The 24,843-nt window shown below is 49.3% G+C and overlaps 1 protein-coding gene and 1 long non-coding RNA gene across 5 annotated transcripts in view; one reads left to right on the top strand and one right to left on the bottom strand.

Moving 5' to 3' along the window:
* Positions 1-2,395: 2,395 nt before the first annotated feature.
* On the bottom strand, positions 2,396-5,069 carry LOC148122604 (uncharacterized). The gene is made up of 2 exons (XR_015737448.1): positions 4,769-5,069; positions 2,396-3,041 (listed from the first exon to the last, which is right to left on the bottom strand). It is a non-coding gene; the product is annotated as an uncharacterized LOC148122604 (long non-coding RNA).
* Cracr2a (calcium release activated channel regulator 2A) overlaps positions 2,725-24,843 on the top strand; it is a 113,165-nt gene continuing 91,046 nt past the window's right edge. The window contains exons 1-4 of one of the 4 annotated variants that reach the window (XM_087904182.1): positions 2,725-2,975; positions 4,796-4,902; positions 12,328-12,570; positions 18,373-18,565. The gene's annotated coding sequence lies outside the window, so the exon portion shown is untranslated. Of the gene's footprint in view, positions 2,976-4,795; positions 4,903-12,327; positions 12,571-18,372; positions 18,566-22,428; positions 22,576-24,843 lie in introns of those variants that run through there. The other 3 variants (XM_087904181.1, XM_087904183.1, XM_087904184.1) reach the window with 3 other exon arrangements.

The following is a 24,843-nucleotide window of genomic DNA, read 5'->3' as shown; positions in this document are numbered from 1 at the left end:
CATCTGGCTGGGTCGGCCTACCTTTCGAGGATCCCCAATTAATGCTTTGGACCTTTTGCTCATCTTCTAAAGCTGCCCCGACCCTGCCATGGGCTTTCTGCTGCCTTGGAGCTGGCTACAATGGCAGCTACCTTCTCTATTTCCTCCCTCTGGGAAGCTGTGACATTTACAGCTTGCCTGCCCTGGAGTTTTCCTAGTGCTCTGTGATAAACCGTCCTCAGGTTTCTGTTTACATCACTTATAAGTTCTCTTAGCGATGAGACTAAGACCCTAAGAAGGGACTCCAAATTCCCTGGCGTTGTGCGGTGACTCTGTTGGGAACCCCCCAGGAGTCTTTTTTGAATGTTAGTTTTTTAATTGGTGGAGAAAGTGAACATGATCCTGGAGCCCTAGGTGGCAGCGACTAGTACCAGCCAGTCCTAGCCTGTTATTCTGCCTGGGGGGTGAGGCCTGACAGTGATCAAAGTCATTGGTAAGAAAGGAGAACTGGTCATTTTCTTACACACCAGCCACCATTCTAAACCCTCTTAAGGGGCTGGAGAGATGGCTCAGAGGTTAAGAGCATTGCTTGCTCTTCCAAGGGTCCTGGGTTCAATTCCCAGCAACCACATGGTGGCTCACAACCATCTGTAATGTGGTCTGATGCCCTCTTCTGGCCTGCAGGCAAACACACAGACAGAATATTGTATACATAATAAATAAATAAATAAATAAATAAATAATAAATAAATATTTAAACCCTCTTAAAAGGCACATTTGCTAGGACTCCTAAAACACCCCCCCCTCCGTATTTGCTTTGTTTTTATTTTTAGGATTTAGTACGTGAGGACTATTTATCATCTCTGCCTCACGCTCTTCCTCCTCCAACTCCTCTCGTGTCCTCCAACTCCCTCTCAACTCTGACCCCCTCCTCTTTGATTATTATTGTACACATGCACATGTCCATACATACAATGTACATATAAATACGGCCTGCTGAGTTCCTTCAGTGTTGTTTACATGTTCATGTGCTTAGGGCTGACCACTTGATGTTGGATAACCTATCAGGGAGCTTGAAGAAGACTCATTTTCCCCATCTCTACGGCCATGAGTTTTCTGTAGCTCTTTACCTAGAGGTAGGGCCTTGTGAGATTTCCTACATCCATGTTAGGATGTCACCTGATGTCACTGTGCAGTCTTGTTTGGGGGACCATGCTGTTAAGACTGCATGGATGTAGATTCCTGTCGTGTACAGAAGATGCTATCTTGCGACACACACCCTGGTTCTCTGCTTCTCCCAATCCCCTCTTCCCTTCTGTGATGTTCCCTGGGCCTTAGGTATAAGGTTAGAGTGTCCACGATGCAGAAATGGCTGGCCATCCACTGACAAGAGGCTCAATAACTTGCCAAGGCTGTAGTTGCCAAGATGAAGCTCACATCTGTGGGTTTCTGTCTGTGCTCTTGACTGCTGGTGTCTTAACCTATGAATATCTGGGGAGACTGTGAGAGGCGAATGACTGCCATCCTGTGGGGTGGCTGTCGACGTGGAAGGCAACCCAAGTCTGCAAAGTCAGAGGTGATAATCACAAGGATGACCACGCCCATGACCTTAGGTGCCTCTAACTTGATGTCTCTGGCTTCAGTTTTCTTCTCTATAGAATGGGAATGAGAAGGCTTTGTGTTAGATGGGTCCTGCAGTCTCTTCTTGCCTAGAGTTCTGGTGAAGGAAGGGCCTCTGTTCTAGATGTAGCTGATAAAGAAGGGTGAGTTATCTTTGGCACAACCTAGAGGCCCAGGTTTGCTGCCTACCTAGCCAGCCCTCAGCTCACGTGTCATATTGTCCCGTCCCAACACTGGGGGCCACCACAAACAGGACATGGAAGGGAAAGCCAGAGCACAGAGAAGGGGACTCCAGGGAAGCAAAGGGGTGAGGGGTGAGGTCACTTCTGAACTCCTGAAGCAGCAGACGGTGAGCCAGCCGCTGGCTGGCAGCAAGAAGAAAGGATGGATTGTGGTAATCTGAGCCAATAGTGTGGGTTTCTGTCTATTTCTGATCTGGGATTAGAGTGTGCTTATGTGTATGTAGGACAGGGGTACTGATATAAACTTACCAGAGGAGAACACCCAGAAAGGACTAGGCCTTCTGCTGAGAGGTAGTGTCTGGGGAAGGGTCCCCAGGCTGACATTTCAGGGACCCTGGACGAGTAGGGTCCCAACGGGACGAGAAGGAAGAGGAGGCAGATTCTGAGCAAAGACAGAGGACTCTGGTGCTTGCAACAGGTAGTATGCCTCATGCTGAGCTGTGCGGTTTGAGGTTCCCCAGGATGGAGCTGGAAAATGAACTGTGGCTTGGGAAAGTGCAGGGGACCTTATGGAACAGGTTGAGGGGGGGCATCCTTTAGCATGGAAGCCTTCGAAGAGTTACAGAGTACTTTATTAAAAAGCACGTGTTGCATGGGCTTTAATAATGCAAGTATTCTAGCCCACTGTCGAATACATAAGAAAGGTCGGACAAGCATCAAGAACAAAATCCTTTTCGGTTTCTGTGTGCAGACTGAGCAGCTGGAGATGGTTTCTCAGCGGTGAATGCACTCTTTCCCGTGGGTCCGCAAAGCCCAGCGTGAAGCCTGTCTTTTATAGTGCCATGAGGGGCTCTGGAGACAGAACCGCCTAGCTCCTTGAGCAAAGGCCCAGGAAGGACCAGCGGAGGGAGGGCACAGGAAGCACCGGGCTCCACACTGTCAGCAGTGGCCCCGCCTTCGCCACCTAGGCTTCAGGCAGTGGCAGCCGCGTGCTGCTTTTCTGGGCTGGGACCCCACAACACCGCGTAGATAGTGGAACTCTCGGAGCGGGGTGCTGCTGGAGCTGGACCGGACGCGCAGCAGGGGCGGGGGCAGGGACAAAGGAACAGGTCGGGCTGGCGGGGCGAATTCCTGACGACGGAGAACACAGAAGACAGGGGACAACTCGAACAGCTGCACTGGACTTCCCGCCAGGTAACCGTAGGAAGGTCTTGGGAGGCCTTGCCCTAGTCCGTCTGTTGGGTCCGGAGGCCGAACTTCCTGCAGAACAGAGAAGCACATGGAAATCATTTGAGAGGCTGGCCTGGGCGGCATGGCCCCAGGGACAGGCAGCTCAGCCTTGACTTACCCAGGACTGGTCCTGCTCCTTTAGGCCCTCTGCCCTGCACCGTAAGAGGGGTGCCTAGAGCACCAGGGTTTAGAAAGAAGTCACCTCCCCCACCCTGCTTCCCAGCCCCGCGACCCTCTAGTCACACCCAGACCCTGTTTTATAGAGGAAACTGAGGCTTATAGTGATAAAGTGACTAGAAACTCACACTGCTGGCTGACCAGGAAGGGGTTGGGGGTGGTGGTGCTGGGAGCCCTCGTGGGCTGGCACAGTGGTTGAGTCTGCTACCCCATGTGGAAGAAAATAAAACTCAGACAGTTTAAAAGAAAGAAAGGGAAGAGGGAGGGGGAGAAGGAGGGAGAAAGGGGGGAGGAGAGAGAGAGAGAGAGAGAGAGAGAGAGAGAGACAGAGAGAGAGAGAGAGAGAGAGAGAGAGAGAGAGAGAGAGAGAGAAATTCCAGAACAGAAAGCGAGGTCAGAGAATGCGTGGCTCTCATGACTTGGCTCTTCCTCCTGATTCCCACTTGTGCTGTGTGACTCAGTGGACCTGTGCTGCCTCTGGTCCAGGTGTGTATGTAGTGTGTGTGTATGTGTGTGCGCGTGCACACGCGCATCTATGCACAGGTGTACCACACCATGGTGTACCAGAATATAGTGACTTCTACCCTTGATTGTGGGTGAGTCTCTGAACCGGTATGTCTAGCCACTAACCACAGAGTGCCCTGGGGGAATCTGCCCTGTTTGCCTCTGTGGAGGAAATCAGGAATCTCCACAGCATTAGCCGTTGACCTTAGCAGGCAGAAAATGTCAATGAGTGAATGACCACAGAGGTGACAGGTAAGGAGGAAGAACCTGACTGGCACATAAGGGGATGAGTCCCTTAACTCTGGAAGAAGCCAGTACGTATAAAATAGTCTCTTTTCAATGGCGCAGACACAGGGATGCACACCCAGGACAGTTTGTCCTGTGTGAAGTACAAGTTTAGTTTGAGGGGCCAGGTTCATGGCCTCTTTTCAGGTGGAATGAACATGCATGTCTTCGCGGGTAATAGTCATCCATGAAAGCTACCCTACAGATTTTTGTTTGGGGATGCGGAAAAGGAGGTGTGACCTCCGAGATCCCTTGGCCTCTCAGTACTATAACACAGTGAATGCACAGGGAAGAGGGGGCTGCTCCTTCTGGAAGGTGTGGGACTCGCATGACAAGCTGGATGTGGTCCTTAGTCCAGATATTGAGGAGGAGCCTGAGTCTGGATGCTTCAGCGAGAGGGGCACAAGTCTTGGAGGTTGTGCTGGGGAGTCGGGAGAAGTAACGCCAAGTGCATTACATTGAGGAGCATTGGCTGCGGCAGAGGGCAGTGGGCAGAGGGAGTTGAGTGCTGGGCCAGGGAATCTGAGTTTTGCAGTCAGTCCTGGGGGTACTGGGATAGGCTCTGTCGGGGCTAGGCTCAGAAACACGGCATCTGTGACCATTCTAAATGGGAGCCACTGCTGCTTGAGGCTGCAAGAGGCCTGGGAAAGTGACTTTGTAGACCGAACTGGGCTGGTGGGAACGCAGAAGAAAGGGTGCCACAAGACATGGTGTGCAGAGAGGGGAGGGGGCGAGTGACGGTTGTCGTTGGGATTCAAGAGCCCTGTCTAATTATCCCAACAACTACCCACCTGAGATCATCATTGCCTCCATTGCAGGAGAAGATCCTAGAGTTGGAAAACGTTAAGCAGTTTGTCCAAGGTCACGTGGCAAATCCGTGGAGCCAGGGATCTGAGACCAGAAGAGGACCCACTCCAGTAACCAAGTAAGTCAGCGACCACTTGTGGGGACCCAGACACTTCAGACTAGGAGGGGCGAGCTTGTGAGATGGCTCCATAGCTGAAGACACTTGCTGCTGAGCCTGCGGCCGTGGATTCCATTCCTGGAACTTACATGGCAGAAGGAGCAAACTGACTCCTGAAATTTGTCCTCTGTCCACACACATGCTTAAATGTTAAAAAAAGGAAAATAAAAAAGGAAAGAAAGAAAAGAAGAAATGGAGTAGGCAGGAAGGAGAACTTTAAAGACAGAATTGGTCCCAGGGCTTGGGTACGGAGGGAGCCGGTACAGGATCAGGTGCATCAGTATTGAGAGACTTTGTCAGCTCAGCCTGCAGGCCAGCCCTGCCTTGGGACAAGAACTTGGTGAGCCCTTGTGACAGTTGCTTGGGTTGCTGTTGGGAGGAAGCTTACCGGCTGCTGGGGTGCTGGCCTGGTGGCTGGGAGAAGCTTGGCAGGAGGTGAGGGTGTCAGGAGAGTCCCCAGGGACTCAGCATTAGTCACCAAGTTCCCAGCACCCGTTGCTTTTCTCCCACATAGAAAGATCACAGTGCACAGGGAATCCCTTGAGGGAGAATGGCTTCTGTTTATCATAGCTTCCCAGAGCCTGGTTCCCTCCGATGTCTCCCCGTAGAAGGGTTAAATATACAGTTGCAGAATAGTATGAATTGTGTGTGAGGAACAGAGCAGCCACAAGGCCTTTTACGGAGTCACAGCATCGGGGTGTTGGAGGGACAGATGGGGAAACAGAAAGTTTAGAAAATCAAAGTCTTCGGTCAGTTGTCAGTGACTGACAGAAATAGTCTAGACCCTGTGAATCCAGCTCTCAGGCTTTGCCTTCTCCTCCTCCACATGGAGATGACTGTGCTAGAGAGAGGCCTGCAGGCTTGCAGAACACAGCCCTGGGGCAGTGTGTAAACAGCTCCCAGCACCAAGTGGACCATTTCCAGCGAGGATTCACTTTTCTTCAGCTCATAAACATCATACACACACACAAACACACATAACTCGCACACATATACACACACCACACGTCCATACACCACACAAGCACACATAACATGCACACATGCATACCCCTACATACATATACCACACAAACACATATCACACACTCACACACACCACCACACACATTCATATATCACACAAACACATACCAAACACACCATGTACACACACACACCACACCACACACATCCATATACCCCACAAACACATATCAAACACACCACACACATACCATACCACACACATACATATACCATACAAACACGTATCACACATAACAAACACAATATATACATACATATACTACACAAAAACACATAACACACACACAAGCACACATACCCCAGTATATCATCTCTCAAGTGTTTAAATCATTTCTTTGGCTTCTCAAAGTCTTGCTTCTTCTAAGAATAATTTGACAGTTTATTGAGAGAGTTCGAACCTGTCCTGTCTGAGTGTGCACAATCAGGAAGCCCCTAGTAAAGACAAAATACATGTGTGGACTTACAGAGCCTCACAGCACAGACAGGGGAACCCCAAAATGAATGACTGTGTGAGCAGAGACAGGAAAGACCAAGTGGGGAGAAAAGAAGCAAGAGTTCACAGAGCTCATGATGTGGACAGCCGCTAGCTTGTGCAGAGCCATCTTTGGGGGTATACATATTAGAAACCTGGGGTCCCTGTAGCTCAAGAAACAGACAGACAGGCTGACATAACAAGTACAAGGGCAGGGCGACTTTATGAAGTATTGTCCAAACTAGGACACTTTGTGGGTGACGGGGAGAAGGCTGAGAATGTGACTCCTGCCACTCTAATGGTCCCCATGGCAACCAAGCCCAGCATGTGGCAGGTGTGTCCCAGTGACTTTCTGGACACTCTCTTGGCAGGAGCTTCAACACACCCCATCGAGTAAAACCTCTTTTCCATATTGCAGGAAAGTTAACAGAGGAGGAGGGAGGGCATGCTCTGTCTGTCCATGCGATCTCCCCTCCTCTGCTCACTCTGATTGGCAATGGTGGAGTCAGGATTCAAACCCAGGCAAATGGGCTGTTTTAGAGCCCTTGTCGTAAGCAACTTTTGTCCCTTCTGGGACTCCAGAGTCACCTTCTAGGCTCTTCCCTGCTCGGCTGCTCTAAAGGGCTCCTTTCGTGCTCACCTGTGGCCACAGGAGGACGCACATGGCGGGTCTCAGGCTCGGCCAGCTCTGCCCTTGCGCAGAACAGCTGGTCTTGATCATCAGCTTACTCCGTTCTGGCCTTGTTAGTGAGGTGTCCTGTCAGACTAGAGCTGATGCAGGGAATGGGTCCTGAGGCCCTTTCCTGCCTGGGCAAAGTCACATGTGGGTGTCTCTTCCCATGTGGAGAGTGTAAGATTTCTCTTGTGGCAGGCTCTTCTGTAGAGAACGTGTTCCCTAGGTAGTTTATTTTGGCACCCTGCTCTGGCTTCCTCAGAAGGCTGGCGGGACACTTTCTTCTCTTGCTATTTGTTGACACATCCTGGACAGGTGACTGAGGGAGGGGTCGACAGTGGCCGTGAACTCAGGGTGGGTGGAGCCAGACTCCAGGTAACTCTGCCACACCCACACATTTCTGGGAGATCCTGAGAAGTAGCAGCAAGCTCCAATTTCCAAGGTCTCTCCTGCCACGCGTCTGGGCCAAAGATCACTCCAAAATGTGGCCTACCTGGGAGAGATGAAGGAGGCCAGGACTGAGAGTTGTGGGGGTGGGGAGGGCATATCAGCTGCTTTTCTGTAGGTAGCAGTGTAACAGCGGACTGTGTAAATAAGTCTGAAAACATAGGTTTATCCTGGCTTGTCATTCTGGAGGTCTCAAGACCAAGGCTCTGCAGCCCAACCAGTTCCGTGTTGGTGTTTACTTGAGACTTCTCACTGTTGTGACAAACACAACACCCAACAAATGCAATTTGAGAAAGGCAGGGTTTGTTTTGGCTACCATTTTGGGAGTGCAGTTCATCATGGCAGAGCAAGCACTGTAGAAAGAATGGATCTAGCTATGGCAACAGGGGCGGAGGCAGCTGGTGATGCTGCAGCCACAGCCAGGAAAGGGAGAGAAGAACGCAGCTCTCTGCTCCTCTATCCTATCCAGAACCCAAGTCCACTGAATAGTACTGCCTGTGTGCAGGATGAGTCTTCTCTCCCCAGTTAAAACTCTTTGGAAACACCCAAAGGTATATTCCTAGCTGATTCCAAATCCAGTCTGGTTGATGATGACTGTTTGGCCATCACAGTGGGACAGGGCATCACATGTCTCTAAAGAGACATAGAAGAGTCAGAGATAGGGGAGTGCATGTCTCTCCCTCTTCCAGTAAAGCCACTAGGATTCAACACTGTGGGATCTACACTAACGACCTTATTTAGGCACTTTCTGATGGTCCTACTTCTAACACTAGATTTAACTCAAGAGCCCACCTTCTTACTAGGTATGGTGGTACATGCCTGTCATCTTAAGTACTCAGAAGACTAGGGAAGGGGGATCTCGTCAGCCTGGACCACATAGGAAGACAAACCTAAGCCACACCATGAGACCTTGTCTCAAAATGAACAGACAGAACAAAATAAGACAAAACAAACAAACAACACACACACACACACACACACACACACACAGAGAGAGAGAGAGAGAGAGAGCTGGGACTGTAGCTTACTGTGGAATCTTTGCCCAGCATACAAAAGAGGATGCCCTGGGCTCATTCCTCCAATAGCCCAGTGTGTGTGTGTGTGTGTGTGTTTGATTTAATCTTCTTTTTATCTCTCAGTGAGGATTAAATTTCAACACTTGACATCTTGAACATTTAACATCTCACTGTTCACTGTATATCTAAATCAAAGCCATGGAGATGGTACTTTACCCATCAATGAGACTGGGTGGGCTCAGCATCCTGATTCTTGCTCGTAGTGTTCTCCTGGATCTATGGTTCCTATGACCTTCCAGAGTTAGCCAGGGAAGGGACATGGGTAAGGCTTGGCATGGGAGCTGAAGGTATATCAGGACCCACTTGGCATCCAGTGGGAAACCCTTCCTCCAAGAAGCTGCATTTGTGACTCTGACCAGGCCTTCATTACTCTTTTAACTAACTCTCAGGAGCACCTAGGAACACAGGAGATGAGCTACAATGGCTCAATTACCAGAGCAGGCAAGAGGAAAATCTCCTATTACCTGCAAGATTGGTTTAGTTTCACTTTATTTACCTTAGAGATTGCTTGGTGTGGAGCCCTGGGTCAATCTGGATCCAGCCAGTGTTCTGGTCTCTGGATGAAGCCCTGTCACAATGTCTTTCTCAAAGGAGCCTTCTGGGAGGTGGGGAGCTTTGTAGGTGCAGCGGCGGGGAGGGCGGGGGGAACCATTTTTCCCCACAGCTGGACGTTGAATGCAGAGAGATGCCCCACACTTGGCTTGGAGCTGGATGGAAATTACCTGGTCCTTAAGAAAGCCTATGAGTTAGGCACTATGGTTATTGCCTCCCCACCTTACAAAAGCAGGCACTGGGGCACAGAGAGGTGGAGTACCTTTCCCAAGGTCGTACAGCTAGTAAGGAACCGAGCTGGGATTTGAACTCCGGCAGCTCAGCTCCAAGGCCATTTCCTCAATCATTGCTTTGTCTACCTCCTCTGAAGGCTTAACTTAGGACCAGTTCTGTTTCTAAGCAGCCATGCGTCCTCAGCACTGGCCCACTAGAAGCTCTCTGTGAAATGAGGATGGTTTCCTACCTGTCTGCCTCAAGTGCTCGCCCCAAGGATTGTAGTGGCATGGTGGCCAAGGCTCCCTGTGATGACTTTATCTGTCTCAAGGTTTTCTGTTGAGACCCTTTGTCCTGGTGCCTTCTGTCCCTTGCTGGGTCTTCTTGGTGTCAGCATTGGTCCCAGGTTCTCCAGAAGGCAGGGACAAAGGTGACGATCTCCCTAGCATTTGTGCTTACTGACTCCTCCTTGGAGGCAACGGATGAGTGTGAGGGGGACACAGCTCAGGCTGCCGCCGGAGAACTTATTGTTCATAGGCGAGTGTGTGGAGCCTGTCCCTGAAGCTTTCAGGGGAGGGGAGGTGTGCACGCTGTACCTAGAAGGACAAGCAGCACCTGGCAGAGAGGGCGTGCAGGGTGGTCAAGGCAGAACCGTGCGCAGTGCAGAACTTCATGAGAAGGGCCGGGCCAACAGGCGGGGGTTTCGTTAGATAGTTATAGAGTGCCCCTGAGGGGGGAGGGACCGTACCCTGGACTTGCTCTGTTTTTTTTTTTTTCCAACAGAGCGCCCCATTGAGCTGGGGAACTTTAATTTAATGGCCTGACATTAGCGAAGGAGAATGGGAGATGCTCTGGAGCCCTGGAGTCAGGGCGGCTTCTAGAGCACCAGGGGCCATGACTGGCAGCATTCCCACCAGGGACAGCCTCTGACCTGACCGGACCACATCAGGTTTTACCCTTCTGGGGACACCAAAGCGTCAGGGAGGTTTGCAGGGATGGTTAAACATGCAGGGCTTGCTTCCTGTGATGTGTATTAAAGCTGGCCGTGGTCCGGGCAGGACTGACCCATCAGAGGCCGTCTTCCCGAGGAGAGGCTTCATAGTGACAGACACAGCAGCTGTGGTTCCCGGATGAGCGCAGGGCAGGAAGCGGTGAGGGGACCAGGTTCTCAGGAGTTTAATTTCTGTGGGTGGAGCCATCTTGAATGGGATAGCCTACCTGGAAGGGTCCCCTGGTCCCTACAAGGAGCCCTGCATCTTTCTGTGGTATTATGGTCTGTATTGACTTTCTAGGAGATGGCTTGATAGTCATCCTCAGTAAAGATAATCCAAGTACCAGGGGAGGGGCCAGGAGGGTCTTGAGTTTAAGGCCTGCCTGGCCTACCTATCAAGGTGTCGAGGGGAGGGGATGGAAAGGGCGAGGAAAGGGAGGGAAGACAAAGAAAGAGATGGGAGAAAGATCTCATGTCTGCCAGATGGCGACCGTGGTACACAAGGCCTCCGGGGTGGTGGCTCACCTAACTGACATTACCTTTGCCACGGACCCACAGAGAAGAGCTGACTTTGCCTCTGTCTTTCACTTATTGTTTTCTTCTCTTTGGCTGACTGGGGGCTAGGATGTGGGTTTGGTTTTCATTTTTGTATCTCAATGTTTAAAAATTATATATCATCACATTCCAAACTCTCAGGGTGTGTTTAACACCGGCTGTTGGGTGTCCCCCTCTGACATGTGTCTCAGGTTCCCTCTCTCAGCCAGATGGCCTCAGGGCCAGGACCCACTCTGGCTTCTCTAATCCCTCCTCATTGGTCTAGACAGGGATGCTATTATATAAAACCAACAAAACTGCCTTCCTGGGTACATTAGCATCTACCCTAAATATTCCACCATATGATGGATTGGGGTATATATCACATGAAGCATGTTCCACTAAGAACGTAACTGGAGCCTTGAGCCAAAAGGATTTGCTTAAAAATAGCTTAATTATATGCCATAGATAAGCTCCTAATGGAATTTACCAAACTACTAAATTAAGCTTTTCGACTAATCACGAGCATATTGTACAAGTGTGAGCTTAGCTCTGACTACGGTCCCCCTCCAGGCCTCCGGAGAACTGCTGCATCTTCTCTGGTATGCAGAGGCTGGGCACCGTCCCTCTTCCTGTTCTCACACGTGGCTGGCTGGCTTTTTCGTCATCTCTTTCTATCTTGCTGTAGTTGGAGTCCGCATTTGCTCAGGTAAAAGCTATTTATTCCCAGAGTGCGTCGTGGCCACGGACATGAACCATCTTTATCAACTTCCTGCTTCTCCAGAGGGTTCTCTCTCTAGCATCTCCATCTTCTGGGATGTGTCCTCCAACCCACTTCCTGCTGCTTGCCATGACCTCTCCATAGACCACACCACCCCTGCTGTGTCGCCTAGTGCTCAGATTCTAGGGGTTCTACTTTGCTTAGGGCAAGCCCTAGGGTTTAAACTTTGTAGATGCAGCTTAAATTGAGGGGGAATAGCCAGATCCCCAGCAGACCTTCAGAGTTCTATACCCAGGACGAGGTCATATGTCATGTTCGCTGTGTCTCAGCATCCCCACTTCTCCACTGAGCACAGCAAAGCTCAGGGAAGTTTAATGACAGGGTCCTGATTCCCGTGTCAGTCCCAGTGGGAGTACCTATGCTGCAAGCACCTCGCCTGTGCCACCGATCCCCCTGCACCAACCTGACTCCCCACAGGACAAGGGGAGCCTATTAGGGCTATAAATGAGGCCAGTTAACTTTTGTTGCCCCAGCCTCTCGTGTCGGGACGCTCACTTTATGCAGTCACCTGCTGGGGTTCTGTCTGGAGCCTGTGAAGCCTCTGGGGCTGGCCCGTCCCAGAGAGGCCCTGGGAAGAACATAGTGATGTCTACAGCTGACCTATCTGTCCTTGCTCAGGAAGCACACTGCCCAGTACGTGGCTGACGATGCTTGGCCTATAAACTTCAGGAAGACTTCAGAAGCCTTCGACTGGGCACCTGAGGGAGAGCTCTCATTTTCTGGTTTCTGACACAAACTGAGCTTTAAACCATGTTTCCTGCCCTCCTGCCTGGGCCCAATCGCATCCCATAAGGCAATGTGATGGAAGTCTCCATGCTGTTGCTTCAGGACTTGGGCCTACAAGAAGACTGAAGAGGGCAGGTGAGCAGCTGAGTCCTAGGGCTCAGCAGAGGAGTTGGGCCTACCAGTAGCATAGGTGCTGGCAAGAAGAACCTGCTCTAACTTGGCTTTACCCCTCACTCTCTGTGGGTCTCAGGCATCTCAGTTCTAAAACAATGGTCCTTCATGTCTCTGAGGTTGGCCTTGACAATGTAGTTAGGCAGTGACACTGTGAAAGCCTTTAAAGATAAAACCTTTTAGTTAGTTAGTTAGTTAGTTAGTTAAGGGCATTGTTTTCCATTGGGTAGTATAGCCCAGACTGGTCTAAAATTTGAAATCCTCCTGCCTCAAGACTCCCAGTCTCTAGGTGCTCAGATAGCAGGATTGCGCTACCTATGTGTCTTGCCACCCTTTAAAATAAGGTTCTTTATCTAATTCTGCAGCCTTGTGGTTCCCAGCCACTGTGTTGGGTCACAGTAATGATCTGTGTGTTAAGAGAGGCCAGTCAGCGCTGGCTCAGTACTGAACGACTTTTGTCACAACAGTGACCTGCAGAGTCCAGCAAGGGCAGCGAGGCTGTCAAGTCAGGACCTCTCAGAAGGAAAAGGTCCAGGCTCTCGGGCACCCAGGCTCTCTGGAACCCTGGGCTGTTTCCATCCACACCAGTTGAGACCCTGGTGAGAGAGAGGGAATTCTGTGGAGTTCAGAAACAAGGCTCTAACAATGAGCTTGGTGTGGTCCCGACAGCCAGAGTCTACCCTCCTTTTGCAAATATTTGCTGAGGGGTGTGGAGGGTGAAGGCCACAATGCAGGATATAAAAGAGGGGTTCCAGGCAGTGGCTATGGATGGTCGGACACCTGTACACCTAACCGGATGTCGATTCCAGTCAGTCCTGTTCCCTTGGTTTTCACCATCTGCAAAGCTCTGCACCATGAGGGGGAATCTGAAGCCAGAGCAGCATACGCCACTCGCTTAAGGTCACATAGTGACTGAGTTACTGCTCCGCGGCTGTGGTACAATACTTGACAGAAATCAGCTTTAGGAAGGAAGGGTGTATTGTGGATGTGTGGATTTTTCTTATACAGTCCAAGGTATAGTCCGTCCAGGCAAGGAAGTCCAGCAACGTGTCACGCTGCATCCTCAGACAGGGAGCACAAAGCAGTGCTCCGGTTTGCTTTCTCTGCTTCATGCCGGACTCCACATACCTGCCAGGTAGGGTCTTCCTACCTTAATGAATGCATTCAAGATGATTAACTCCTCCCTACAGGCATTGCCTAGAGGGCCATAACCTAGGTGATTTTAGACTCTGCCAGGTTGGCAACACTAATTGTCACACACAGCTAGTAAGCGGGGATCAGAATTCAAGTCTAGGCCCAACAGCGGCAGAGCCCACTCCCAGCCGCAGGGCACGTGATCAAAGCGATGTTCTCTATGATGCCATTTGCTGCTCAGACTGCCGTGGCTGGGCTCCGCTTTTCACATTTTATAGCAAAACACAGGCTTTAAATACTAGGTCTGATACAGTCAACGATGCATTTAGCATTTCAAATGAAATTATGTCAGTGGAAACATGTCTCTGAGCTGTAAAAATGCTCTACAAATAAGATCAAATTATTGTATCTAATGCATGCTAAGGAGACAGTCAGAGATGTTGAAAGGTTTGCCCAAGGGCATGGGAACATCAGATGGTGCGGACCAGGGTGCCAGCCCTAGTCTTGGGACTGCAGGGTAAACAAGGGAACCAAGAAGCCTGTGCTGGTCTTTAGTGTCCCTTCTGTTGCTTGAGCTTTGGCTCATTCCTTTTTAGCTCTTAGTGAAACTTAGAGTCAAGGCAGGGGTTGGGGTGCTGGTGGTGGAGGGGGTGGTGGTATCTCTCAGGATGGTGCTGTGGTCGTTGAGTCTTCTCGCGGGAGGCAGAGCTCTGGGGCAGGTGGGTGGAGAGGAGAGGCTGGGCTGCTCTGTGAGTGGGGGCAGGAAGGATTTTATAACCCTATAAAACCCAGGCAATGAGATATTTTAAAACTCGGAATTAAACTGGAATTCAGGGTACACTCTTCCAGTGTACACAAAATACCATTACCAAACTTCTTAAGTAAAGAAAACAGAAGTATGTTTGTTTAGAAAGATCCAAGGATTGAACCTGGACCTGTGGAAGGTGTCAGCATGGGCTCCGCAGCAGATGCATGTAATATGAAGGCCTGCAAGACAGCCATAGTCGGTCTTTGCCAAGAACCACAAATTGCTTGTTTGCTTGTTCATTCATTTTCTAAGGGATTCGCTGTCCAGATCAGGAGCCGTGCAAGGACTATTTCATGTACGTTTATTTATTCTTCACCAAGTCCTGTGTGCCTGGCCCCATCGTAGGAGTTTTTAAGATGAAGAAATGGGCACTTGGAGACAGTAAGCAACTTGGCTCCAGTTCCCTGGACAGTAAGAGATGCAGCGAGATATGGATCTATCTTACAACCAATCTGCTATTTCCTCGAGACATGCAGAAGAAAGCCTTTTCATTGTCTCTGTTCTTAATCTCAGATCTTCCATTTGAGTCTTCTCTCTTCCTCTCTGAAATACATTTCTGTAACTTTCCTCCAATGAGGGCCATGCCTGCTAGTTTTTGTTTTCGTTCCTGACTAATGCCCTTGTTTCTCTTGTTCTGAGAGGAAGGGTTTCGCCCTCTTCCTCTGGAATGTTTGTTGCTGATGAGAAACCAGCTACTCCGATGCGAGCCACTGTAAAGTCCCTAAACCTTGGTGCTGCTTTTAAAACATCCTCTTGGGAGTGCGGAGGTGGCTCAGCTCAGGGTAAAGAGCTAGGACTAAGGTCAGCCCCCTGTAGCAGGGCAGGCTAGTAATCTCTGGGCTAGGGATGGGGTCAGGGACAACCTAAAGGATCCAGAGGCCTCTGCAGCCAGCCAGTCAGGAGCACCAAGGTCATTGAGAGAGACCTTGTCTCCCTGCATTCCACTACTTACCTAGCTTTCTTACTCTGCCGTGGTTCAGTACCCCCTGCCTGGAGAATGGTGCTTCCCACAATGCACTGGGTCTTCCTACATCAATTGACATTCAAAGCACAGAGATGCCCAAGCAGACCAATGTGATTCAGGCAGTCCTCATGCAGACTCTCTTCCCAGGTGACTCTAGGTTGGCATTTAAAACTACCCATGACAAGGACAGGCAGGATGGCTCAGCAGTTAAGAGAAAACGCTGTTCTTTCAGAGGACCTGTGCTAGGTCCCCTGTAGTCGTGTTGGTATCTCACAAGCACCTGTAACTCCAGCTCTAGGGGGATGTGACACTTTTGGTCTCTGTTGGTACCTGTGTTCATATGCACATAGCTACATACATACAAATACTTAAAAACAACAGCAATAAAAACATGGTCACAGACAGGAAGTGGGGCTGTGCTACAAAACCCTCAGGGCCCACCACAGTGATCTACTTCCACTGGCCTGGCCACACCTCCTAAAGTTTTCATAGCCCCCTTGAAACAGTGTCACCCTCTGGGGACCAAGTGTTCCAACACATGAGTCTATGGGAGGGTTTGAACCCTGATAGACACGTGTGATTTAGAGGGGGAGAGAGGTCATTCAAAATACTCCCTGTCAGCTGTTTTGAAATGCTAAGGTAATTACTATCAGCCGCAGTCGCCATGCTGTGTTATAGAGCGTTAGAAATAATAATATGGAAAGTTATGCAAGATGGCTGGAGATGTGAAGAAGGCACTCCTGTGTCGCTCAGCTTGCTGTGACTGCAACAAATCACTTCTGGACACCGTAAGATAAGCCTGTAGAGACACAGCGTATTTTGACTCATGACCTTGGAGGTTTTGGTTCCTGGTTGCTTGGTTCTTTTGCTTTCGGGTATGTGGCAAGGTTGTATACAGTATCGAAGTTCGCTGCTCATGCTCAGAAGGATGAAGAATAACGGGAATGGTTTGAAGAAAGAGTGGTTTTGTGTGCTGGACAGCTTCTAAGACACAGGAAAACCACTGGGCTCTCAGTGAGAAGGTCCTGGTGACAGTCCATGAAGGGGTGTAAGCAGAAGCCAGAATTATGTGTAGGTGTAGTCTCTAAATGAGAACATCTTCCATTGTGGGCTTTTTGTTGATTTTGGGGGGTATAACTAACAAACAGGATGCAAGTGAGCCCGTACAGGTAGCACAGAAGACAGAAGACAAGCAACAATGACGAAATAATTATGGGAGACTGATCTCTTAGCTGGCCAGCGTGCACCCAGAATGGCTGCTCTGGTCTCCACGTTGTGTATCAAGTCTCCTTTCTAAGCGCATAAGCTTGCTCATTCCCCAAGTGCTGCGCCCTTTGGAAAGCATTTCCCTGTCTATTCACGTACCCCAGGCACTGGCAGCCACTCTTCTAGTTTTCTCTATGCGTTCAGTATTTTAGGTTTTACCCAAAAGTCAGACCATGCAATGCTAGCTTTCTGTCTGACTCTCTGTAAGAGCGTACCAGTGTACATGTGTGTACAAATGTATATGTGCATGTGTGTGCGTGAGTGTACAAGTGCATGACTGTGCAAGTACATACATGTGCATGAGTGTACACACACTTATGTGTACATGTGTGTACACGTGCATATGTGTGCACGAGCATACAAGTGCATGTGTGTTTATGTGGAGGCCAGAGGCCAACATTGAATGTCTTCCTCAGATGTTCTCCGGTTTACTTTTTGAGACAAGGTCATAATGAACCCGAAGCTCACCAGTTCAGCAGGCCCCAGAGGTGTGTGTGTGTGTTCACGTGTGTGTGTGTGTGTTCACGTGTGTGTGTGTGTTCACGTGTGTGTATGTATCTCACAATTACTTTATTACTCTGTCAGTGGATGTGGAAGCTGTTTCCTGTTTTGATTAAAGTGCTTAAAATTAATAAGAAAATGAAGACATGCATTTAAATCATTGGATTTTTTTAAAAAACATGTGGCTAAATAGTTTTATTCTTTAGTTTGGAATAATCTTTTTCTATCTTCAAATCTTCATTTTTGAGTCACTGGAGTCCAGAAAAAAGTAATATATTAGAGGTGGTATGAAACATCCCCTAAATAATGGAATTTGAACTTGCTGTAGCATATAGCACTGTTTAGTTAAAAAAAAAAAAGGGGGGTCCAGTAAATGGGAAAGGACTGAGGACTCTGAGAAGCAAGGAAACAGAGATCAAGAAGTCTGGGGTACTGTAATCGGGGTCCTATGTTTTTGACTCTGGAATATGATCTTAGGAGCCTCTTCGTACATATCACAGATAATCTCAGCAGTAGGTTACTCCCCCCCCCCAAAAAAATCCCCAGCTAAATGAATTAAATGATGATAGTTACCACACAGACAGCCAGAAGACTGACGAAGGTGACCAGGAGTGTCAGTGATCAGTGAGTCAGTGATACCGTATGGTTTGTGATTCCTTCCGCTTCACTCTCATGCTTCTGCCCCTTGGTCACAACGTGGCTGCAGAATCCCTGCTTAGTGTATGAACCCACACAACATCTTTCAGAGGAAGGATGCCTGGAACCCCCCAAAAGCCTTCTGCTGTCTTATGCAGGGAGAAGAATAGGTCAAGAGCTCACCCTACCTTGTTGACAGTCAAGGCCTCTTTTTTTTTTTTTAAAACATGAACTGAGGTTCTGGGGCAGTCGATGAGGTTGCCACAGTGTCCAGAGTGTGTGAGAAAGGAGGACGGAATGGCTGATGGCTGGAATTGCTTAGAAAAGCAGAGCTGTCTCATTCAAAGCCTGCACCAGGATGAAGGTCCAGCCACTCCAAGGTCTGCTCTGCCCTGACGGTCAACAGTGAATTCCTCAAAGTCAAAGCAAGGATCTCTTCTCTCCATCCTACCCACAGGCTGCACACCGACCTCAGCTGCCCTTTAGGAGGCTGACACCCAGCCACCAGCTGCTTCTCAAGGCCGGGCAGTGGGGAAGCGCCACTTTTCCTCCATGAGCTCAGTCTGGACCTCTGCTGGATGCTCGACTCTTCCCCAGGACAGCATCTCTGAGGAACCCTGAGATTCAGAAGGAGCTCTGGAAGAGTCCAGGCAAGTGTGTGCGTGGCTGTGAGACTGGTTCCTGGGAAATGTGGGGCCTCCTGCATGCAGGTGTGATAGAAGCTGAGAGGAGTAAGTGTTCTGAATGACGATAAGGAGAACTCTGCTCTCTCTCTCTCTCTCTCTCTCTCTCTCTCTCTCTCTCTCTGTGTGTGTGTGTGTGTGTGTGTGTGTCTGTGTGTGTGTGCGCGTGTGCGCGTGTGTGTGATTGTTTGTTGCGCTCTGCCATTAAAACCCCGTCAACTCTAAAGTGTGCTTCTCAACCACTTGTATCTTCTCCAATCTTCTTGAGAGTCCTCTAGAGCAACAAATGGGCCATCATCCCGTCCAAGCCCTACCCCCTCCACCAGAAAAAACAGGTAGGAAGCTAATGGGGAGACTTGGACCAAGGACAGCAGATAATGGCCATAGGCAGGGGGTTCCCATGACGACGCAGAAATGGGCAGACAACCTGACATCTTAAAGTGTGTCCAGCAGACCTGGCAAATGTCCTCTGCAGACACAGGTTTGGGGAGCAGCTAAAATAAGAGGCAGTAGGAGGTTGAACCCAGGAGGGAACAACAGAGTGTCAGGCAGCTGAGAGTGACTTCTGGGGCATCCATTGGCAGGGCAAGAATATATGAGACTCATTTGCCCCTCATGATGTGGCTGTATTTTATGTCTTCCTAGAATCTTCCATCGGAGTGTCAATTCCTTCAGAGAAGTCATGAACTATTTTATGTCTCTTCTCCACAGCGGCAATCTTCAATTACAGCTTCTTGAGGCTTTCCTATAAAACAGGCCAGCCAGTCAAGGTTCTAGAGTTTTCCTTCCCAGTGTTGTCATCCGTCTCTGCGGAGAACACACTCAGAAGTGACAGCATTGACCGGAGGTTACTCTGAGGTTGACTTTCCTAGGGCTGTTATAACAAAACCCAAGCTGGGTGATTTCTGACACAAACATCCTGTCCCCCAGAGCTAGTGACTGGAAGTGGGAAATCAAGGTGCCTCCCAGGCTTTGCTTCCTTTTCAATGTGTGGAGACTCCTCCCTGCTGCTCCCTAATTATTGGCCATCTGCACCAAGCTAAGGGATCAATGAGCTTGCAGCCTTATTGCTCGTTTTGTCTATGTTCCATACAACATTCTAGAATCCTTGTGCATCCTTACTGGGACAGCTCATTAGAATACAGTCACATTTGCTTTGGGGCCCCTTCTACTCCAGCATGGCCTCATCTTAATTAATGGCTCCTCACAACCAACTGTCTAAATGACATTCTACTCTGAGATACTGAGGTGCTCACTAGGACTTCACTAGAGCCTTTTCTTTTTGAGGTCAAAATTCATTCCAATGGCATTAATTTGTTCACTGTGACAAGAAGGACATAAGGAGGGGCAAGGGGTCAGTGTCAACCGTGTCCCTTCGTGGTGCAAGGAGAAGTAAGGGCCAGAAGGAGCTTGTGGCCTCTGCTCCTGGCGAGGTGTAGAGATGTGTGTAACAGGTGGAATTTAGAGGAGCACCCCACAATACCATGCTCAAGAGGAGAAACTGTACCTTCTGGTCCCTTCCCATGTCATAGGACAAGTAGGTCAGGTACTGTGACAGAAAAGAACAAGGCAGCCTTAAACGTTGGGGGACGCTTGGAAATGCCACCAGCCCATGCAGGAGACCTCAGAAGTCCTCACTGTCTTGAGGAGCTGAGTCATGCAGAACTGAAGGAAATGTCTCCCCTAGGCAGCTATGGAGGGGTCCATTACCCCTGGTGGAGGAAAGCTACTGGGCTCAATCAATGCCTTGTTGGGTTGAGCACACTGCTGCTCCCAAACCTGCAGCTCAGTCTCTCTGCTGCCAACTTCTGCTCCCGCCATCTGGGAAGTCCTCAGGGCGAAGGGCATGGGCCTGAGGCTACCAGTTTGTCTGAAACCTGACTGTGTTCCTCTCATGTTGATGGTTTATTTATAGGGGCACTGGCTGAAAAGTCAAGTCACTACAGATGGTCTTTGGTGAGATAGTGTCCCTGCTTCATTTACACATCCTGTCCTGTCTCTAGTAGTTTTTAGTAGTGTCTTATGCATCCTTCCAGATTTGTTTTTTAAAATGTAGTGTGTGTGTGTGTGTGTGTGTGTGTGTGTGTGGTGTGACAGTGTAGAAGTGGAGCCCAGTGCTTTCCTTAAACCATAGGGATCCTGGGGTTCAAACTCAATTCATCAGGCTTGGTGGCAGGCGCCTTTGCCGCAGGCTAATGTCAAATTTATCATCCTCCTGCCTCAGCCTGTCTAGTGCTGGGTTGCAGACAGATATCACTGCTCTATCCATTTACTCATTGTGTAGTTACAGCAGACTGCCCACAGTTCTAAACCTCACCTTTTCCCGCTTAACACATCCTGCTTTCTTCCCATGGGGCTTTCTCGGTTTCTTTGATTTGCTGAGACAGTGTTCCACACAAGCCCAGGCTGACGTTGAGCTCACTCACTATGTAGCCAAGAATGACATTGGGTGCTGGGATTACAGATGCAGATACGTAACTCCACAGCCCAGTCTGCTGGTCACCAAACCCAGGACTTTGTGCAACCCGCAGCAAGTCCCCTGCAGGTTGAGCCACATCCCCAGCTGGGAGCTTCCCCATTGAGTAGTACCCCATTGTATAGCCAACAGGGTATTTTAAGTCATTTAGAGTTAGAGCTAATACTGGCCTGAGTTCACTGCCTTGTTGTATTGTGTCTGACTATGTATAACATTTAAGATTTCTGAGTTACCTGAAGTAGTCAAAGGACCCAGAATTTGGCTTTCAATACCACTCTAATAGCTGGCAGATGTCTCTGTAAGTAATGCTTGCCTACTTCCAACTGACATCTCCCCGCACCGCCTCTTCCAGTGTCTCATGATTGGACCTGAGTATTGCTGGCCTGTTGGGATCACAGGGAGATTATGAAGGAAAATCATTCTTTATGCTTACACCACCCAAAGTGGAATGTGAGAGCCACGGAGGCCGATGTGTTGTTCAGAAAGGGAAGGGCTAGCTTCTATGTAAATGGGACTCTACCTTATTTGACTGGCTGGGTCGTTTCTTTCTTTGTCTTAAACCTTGAACTTGGTTTGCATTGTGAAGTCCATGTCCTTGTCTCAAGGGAAAGAACTAGGTTGTTTGGTTGTCTTTCCTTCTCTTTGCTGCAATCAAATACCCAATGAAAGGAGGGTTTCTTTGGCTCCCTCTGGGGAAGGCATGGTAGGAGGGTTGGCTTTAGTTGTTGCTGGTGGGAGCCTGTAGCATGGCTTGCTCCCACCCCAGGCGCACCAGGGAGCAGAAAGCTTAGAACCCCTTTATCAATCATAATCCTTAGCTCTGCTACCCTACATCTGTTGGTGAAGCCCCGCATCTAAAAGATTCCAGAACCTTCCAAAGCAGCATCACCAGCTGGGGACAAAGCATTCAAACTCATTAACCTTTGGTTGGCAACTGGATCTCGTGGGGGTGTGTGTGGGGGTGATATGAGATAAAGACACGGTCCCAGGGAAGAAGTCTCACCACCCCTGTGGACCCCAAACATGGATACTGAGCAACCTCTGCATGCCGGGCCCCTGTTGGGTTTTAGAGATAAAATGAAAGAGTTACATTCTGATGCCCAGGAGAGTTACATCTCTCCTAGGATGGGGCAGTGGAAGCAGTGCTACCAGGCAAGTGTAGCATGGGAAGGATGCAGGTGTGTCAGCTGGTTCATGAAAGAAACAAACAGGAAGGATTCACCCTGGAGTCAGGAGGCAGCCAGTTCCTGATTGTCTTGAATCGTTATCATTTTTTTTAAAACAATGCCTGATGCAGGAAGGAAGTGGGGGCCCGGAAGTGGAGGCTGTGAGCTAAGGTGTTGAGCCATCCTGCCCACAGCTCCGATGACTGGCCATGACAAGGTAACAACGGCCAGATGGGCTGAGCCTGCTTTCAGTTTTTCTCATTCAAGATTGATTCCTTCCCCAGCTTGTTAGCTGGGTGGTCTTCTCGTTGGACACACACCTCTTCCCAATGAAGGTAATGAAGCCCAGGCAGTCACTGGACAGAGGAGAGGAGGGTCAGGACCAGGAAGGCATGACTGATGGGTCACAGCATTCTGCCACATCCCCAGAGATGGGATCGTCAGACTTGCAGGCCTGGGCTGCTTGCTGCTTTCGTGGGTTTGTACTGATGTTACCCCTCCCCCCACCCCTTCTCTGTCCCCCATGTGCCTCCCACGGCCCCCAGTCTGCAGGTATCAGCATCTAGTATCTGTGGTTATCTTTGAATAACTGGGTTTTGCTTTGTGTGTATTCTTTCTTCAAGTGTGGCAGCAACAAACCACAGCAGCCTGCAGGCAGAACTGGTGGGGAAAGAGCCTGCTGTTTCTCAGACAATGCTTGGTCCGCAGCAGCAGCTGGTGCCGGCAGGGACATGGTAGAAAATGAAGGTGCTGAAACAGCCTCTGAGTGGTCGCTGAGGTCTCCGCCTTGTGCTACAGATGAAGGAGAAATTAGGGAGTACTTGTTCCAGGTTGAAAAGGACAACAGACTCCTGATGGGGTTCAGACAACGGGTATATCTAGTGCGTGCCTTTGTGTTGATCTCCATGTGGTGACTCGAGATATCCTGTACCTTTCCTGTCCTTAAGGAGCTAGTGATGGGCAGGGGATCAAGTTGGACAGCTTACCCAACCTTTCTAGCTTTGCTCCTCAGAGAAATTAGCTGGAGTCCTAATGATGTTGGTGCTGCCCCCTAGAGGGCAGAGTCATAAATTGTCAGAGAAATTATGCCAGAAGCCCAGGAAAACTAGTTGGGGAAGAAAAGTATATATAACATAAGGATAGAATCTTGAGGTGGTGGGGTCCTTTCCCACCATCAGTCTGTCTAGCTTGGAGCATTTCCAAACACTCTCTGAACTGAAAGGCCCCAGCGTAGCCTGCCGTTTCTGTGAAAGCCGGAAGTCACCCACTGGTTTATAGCATCAGAGTGGAGGTGCTTAGGAAGTTGTTAGGGTCAGAGTTTGGGCTCCAACAGTGCCACAGCTTGTCCACATGTCCCCCTATATGGCAACAAAAGAGACAAATGGGGAGAAAGCTCAGTGGGCAAAGTGCTTGAGAGCCCGACTTCAATCCCCAGTATTCATATAAAAGACCGGGTGTGTTAGCAGCTGCTTGTAATCCTAATCCTGGGGAGACAAAGACTGGCAGATCCTGGGGGAGGGGAGCTCACTGGGTAGCCAGCCTAGCCTAATCAGTGAGTCCCAGGTCCCATTGAGAGCTCTCTGTTCTTCAATATTCACCTCAAGGGGCTGGGAGACAGCTTGGTTGGGAGAATTGCCTGACCTGCTTGCGGTCCTGGATTCCATCCCTAACAATGCATGAAACACCACTGATGTGGCATGCTTGAGGCTGCTTGTTTGTTTCCCGGCTGTCCAGACTGGAAATAATCACACAGAAACTATATTAATATAATATAACAATACTGTTTGACCAATAGCTTAAGCGAATTTCTAGCTAGCTCTTACATCTTAAATGAACCCATTTCCATTATTTTGTATTTTACCATGAGGCTCGTGGTTTACTGGTACTGGTGCACGGGCATCTTTCTCCTCCAGCGACTACATGGTATCTCCTTGATCTTGCCTTCTTTCCTCTATCTGCTTGGAATTCCTGCCTTACTCAATTCTGTCCTGCCAAAAGCAGCTTTATTCATTAACCAATGGTATTCACAGGATACAGAGGGGAATCAATCCCACATCAAATCTCAGCACTTGGAAGGCAGAGGAGGCAGGGGAGGCTCAGAAGTTGAAGGTTATCCTTGACTACATGGCAACTTCAAGGACAGCCTGAAATTCATAAGCTACTGTCTCAAAAAAAATGTTCTATCTCTCTCTGTGTACTGTTTTTTGTTTGTTTGTTTTTTATTTTGTTTTATTTTGTTTTTTGAGACAGGGTTTCTCTGAAGCTTTTGGAGCCTATCCTGGAACTAGCTCCTATAGATAGATCTGCCTGCCTCTGCCTCCTGAGTGCTGGGATTAAAGGCATGTGCCCCCATCATCTGGCATTTCTTTCTTAATATGTTAAAGATTGAATTATGTCTCAATCATGTGGATAGGATATGACTTTCAGCTTGGGGATGCGTTTGCCATGACCTGTGCCACATGACAGCACAGTTCCCCTGGACTTGGATATGAGGCTTAGCCCACGTGCATGGACAACACACTCCTTTGTTTTCTCTGCGCTTACATCTGGAGTTGGTTTTGATCATCTGTGCTTCCGCTGAAGTCATTTCCTTCTTCCTCTCC

The sequence above is a fragment of the Myodes glareolus genome, chromosome 3 (assembly GCF_982192425.1).
Source record: "Myodes glareolus chromosome 3, mMyoGla1.1, whole genome shotgun sequence".
Classification (NCBI taxonomy): Eukaryota; Metazoa; Chordata; class Mammalia; order Rodentia; family Cricetidae; genus Myodes; species Myodes glareolus.
Note: the sequence above shows the minus strand (reverse complement) of the source record. Positions and strands in the feature narration are given on the sequence as shown.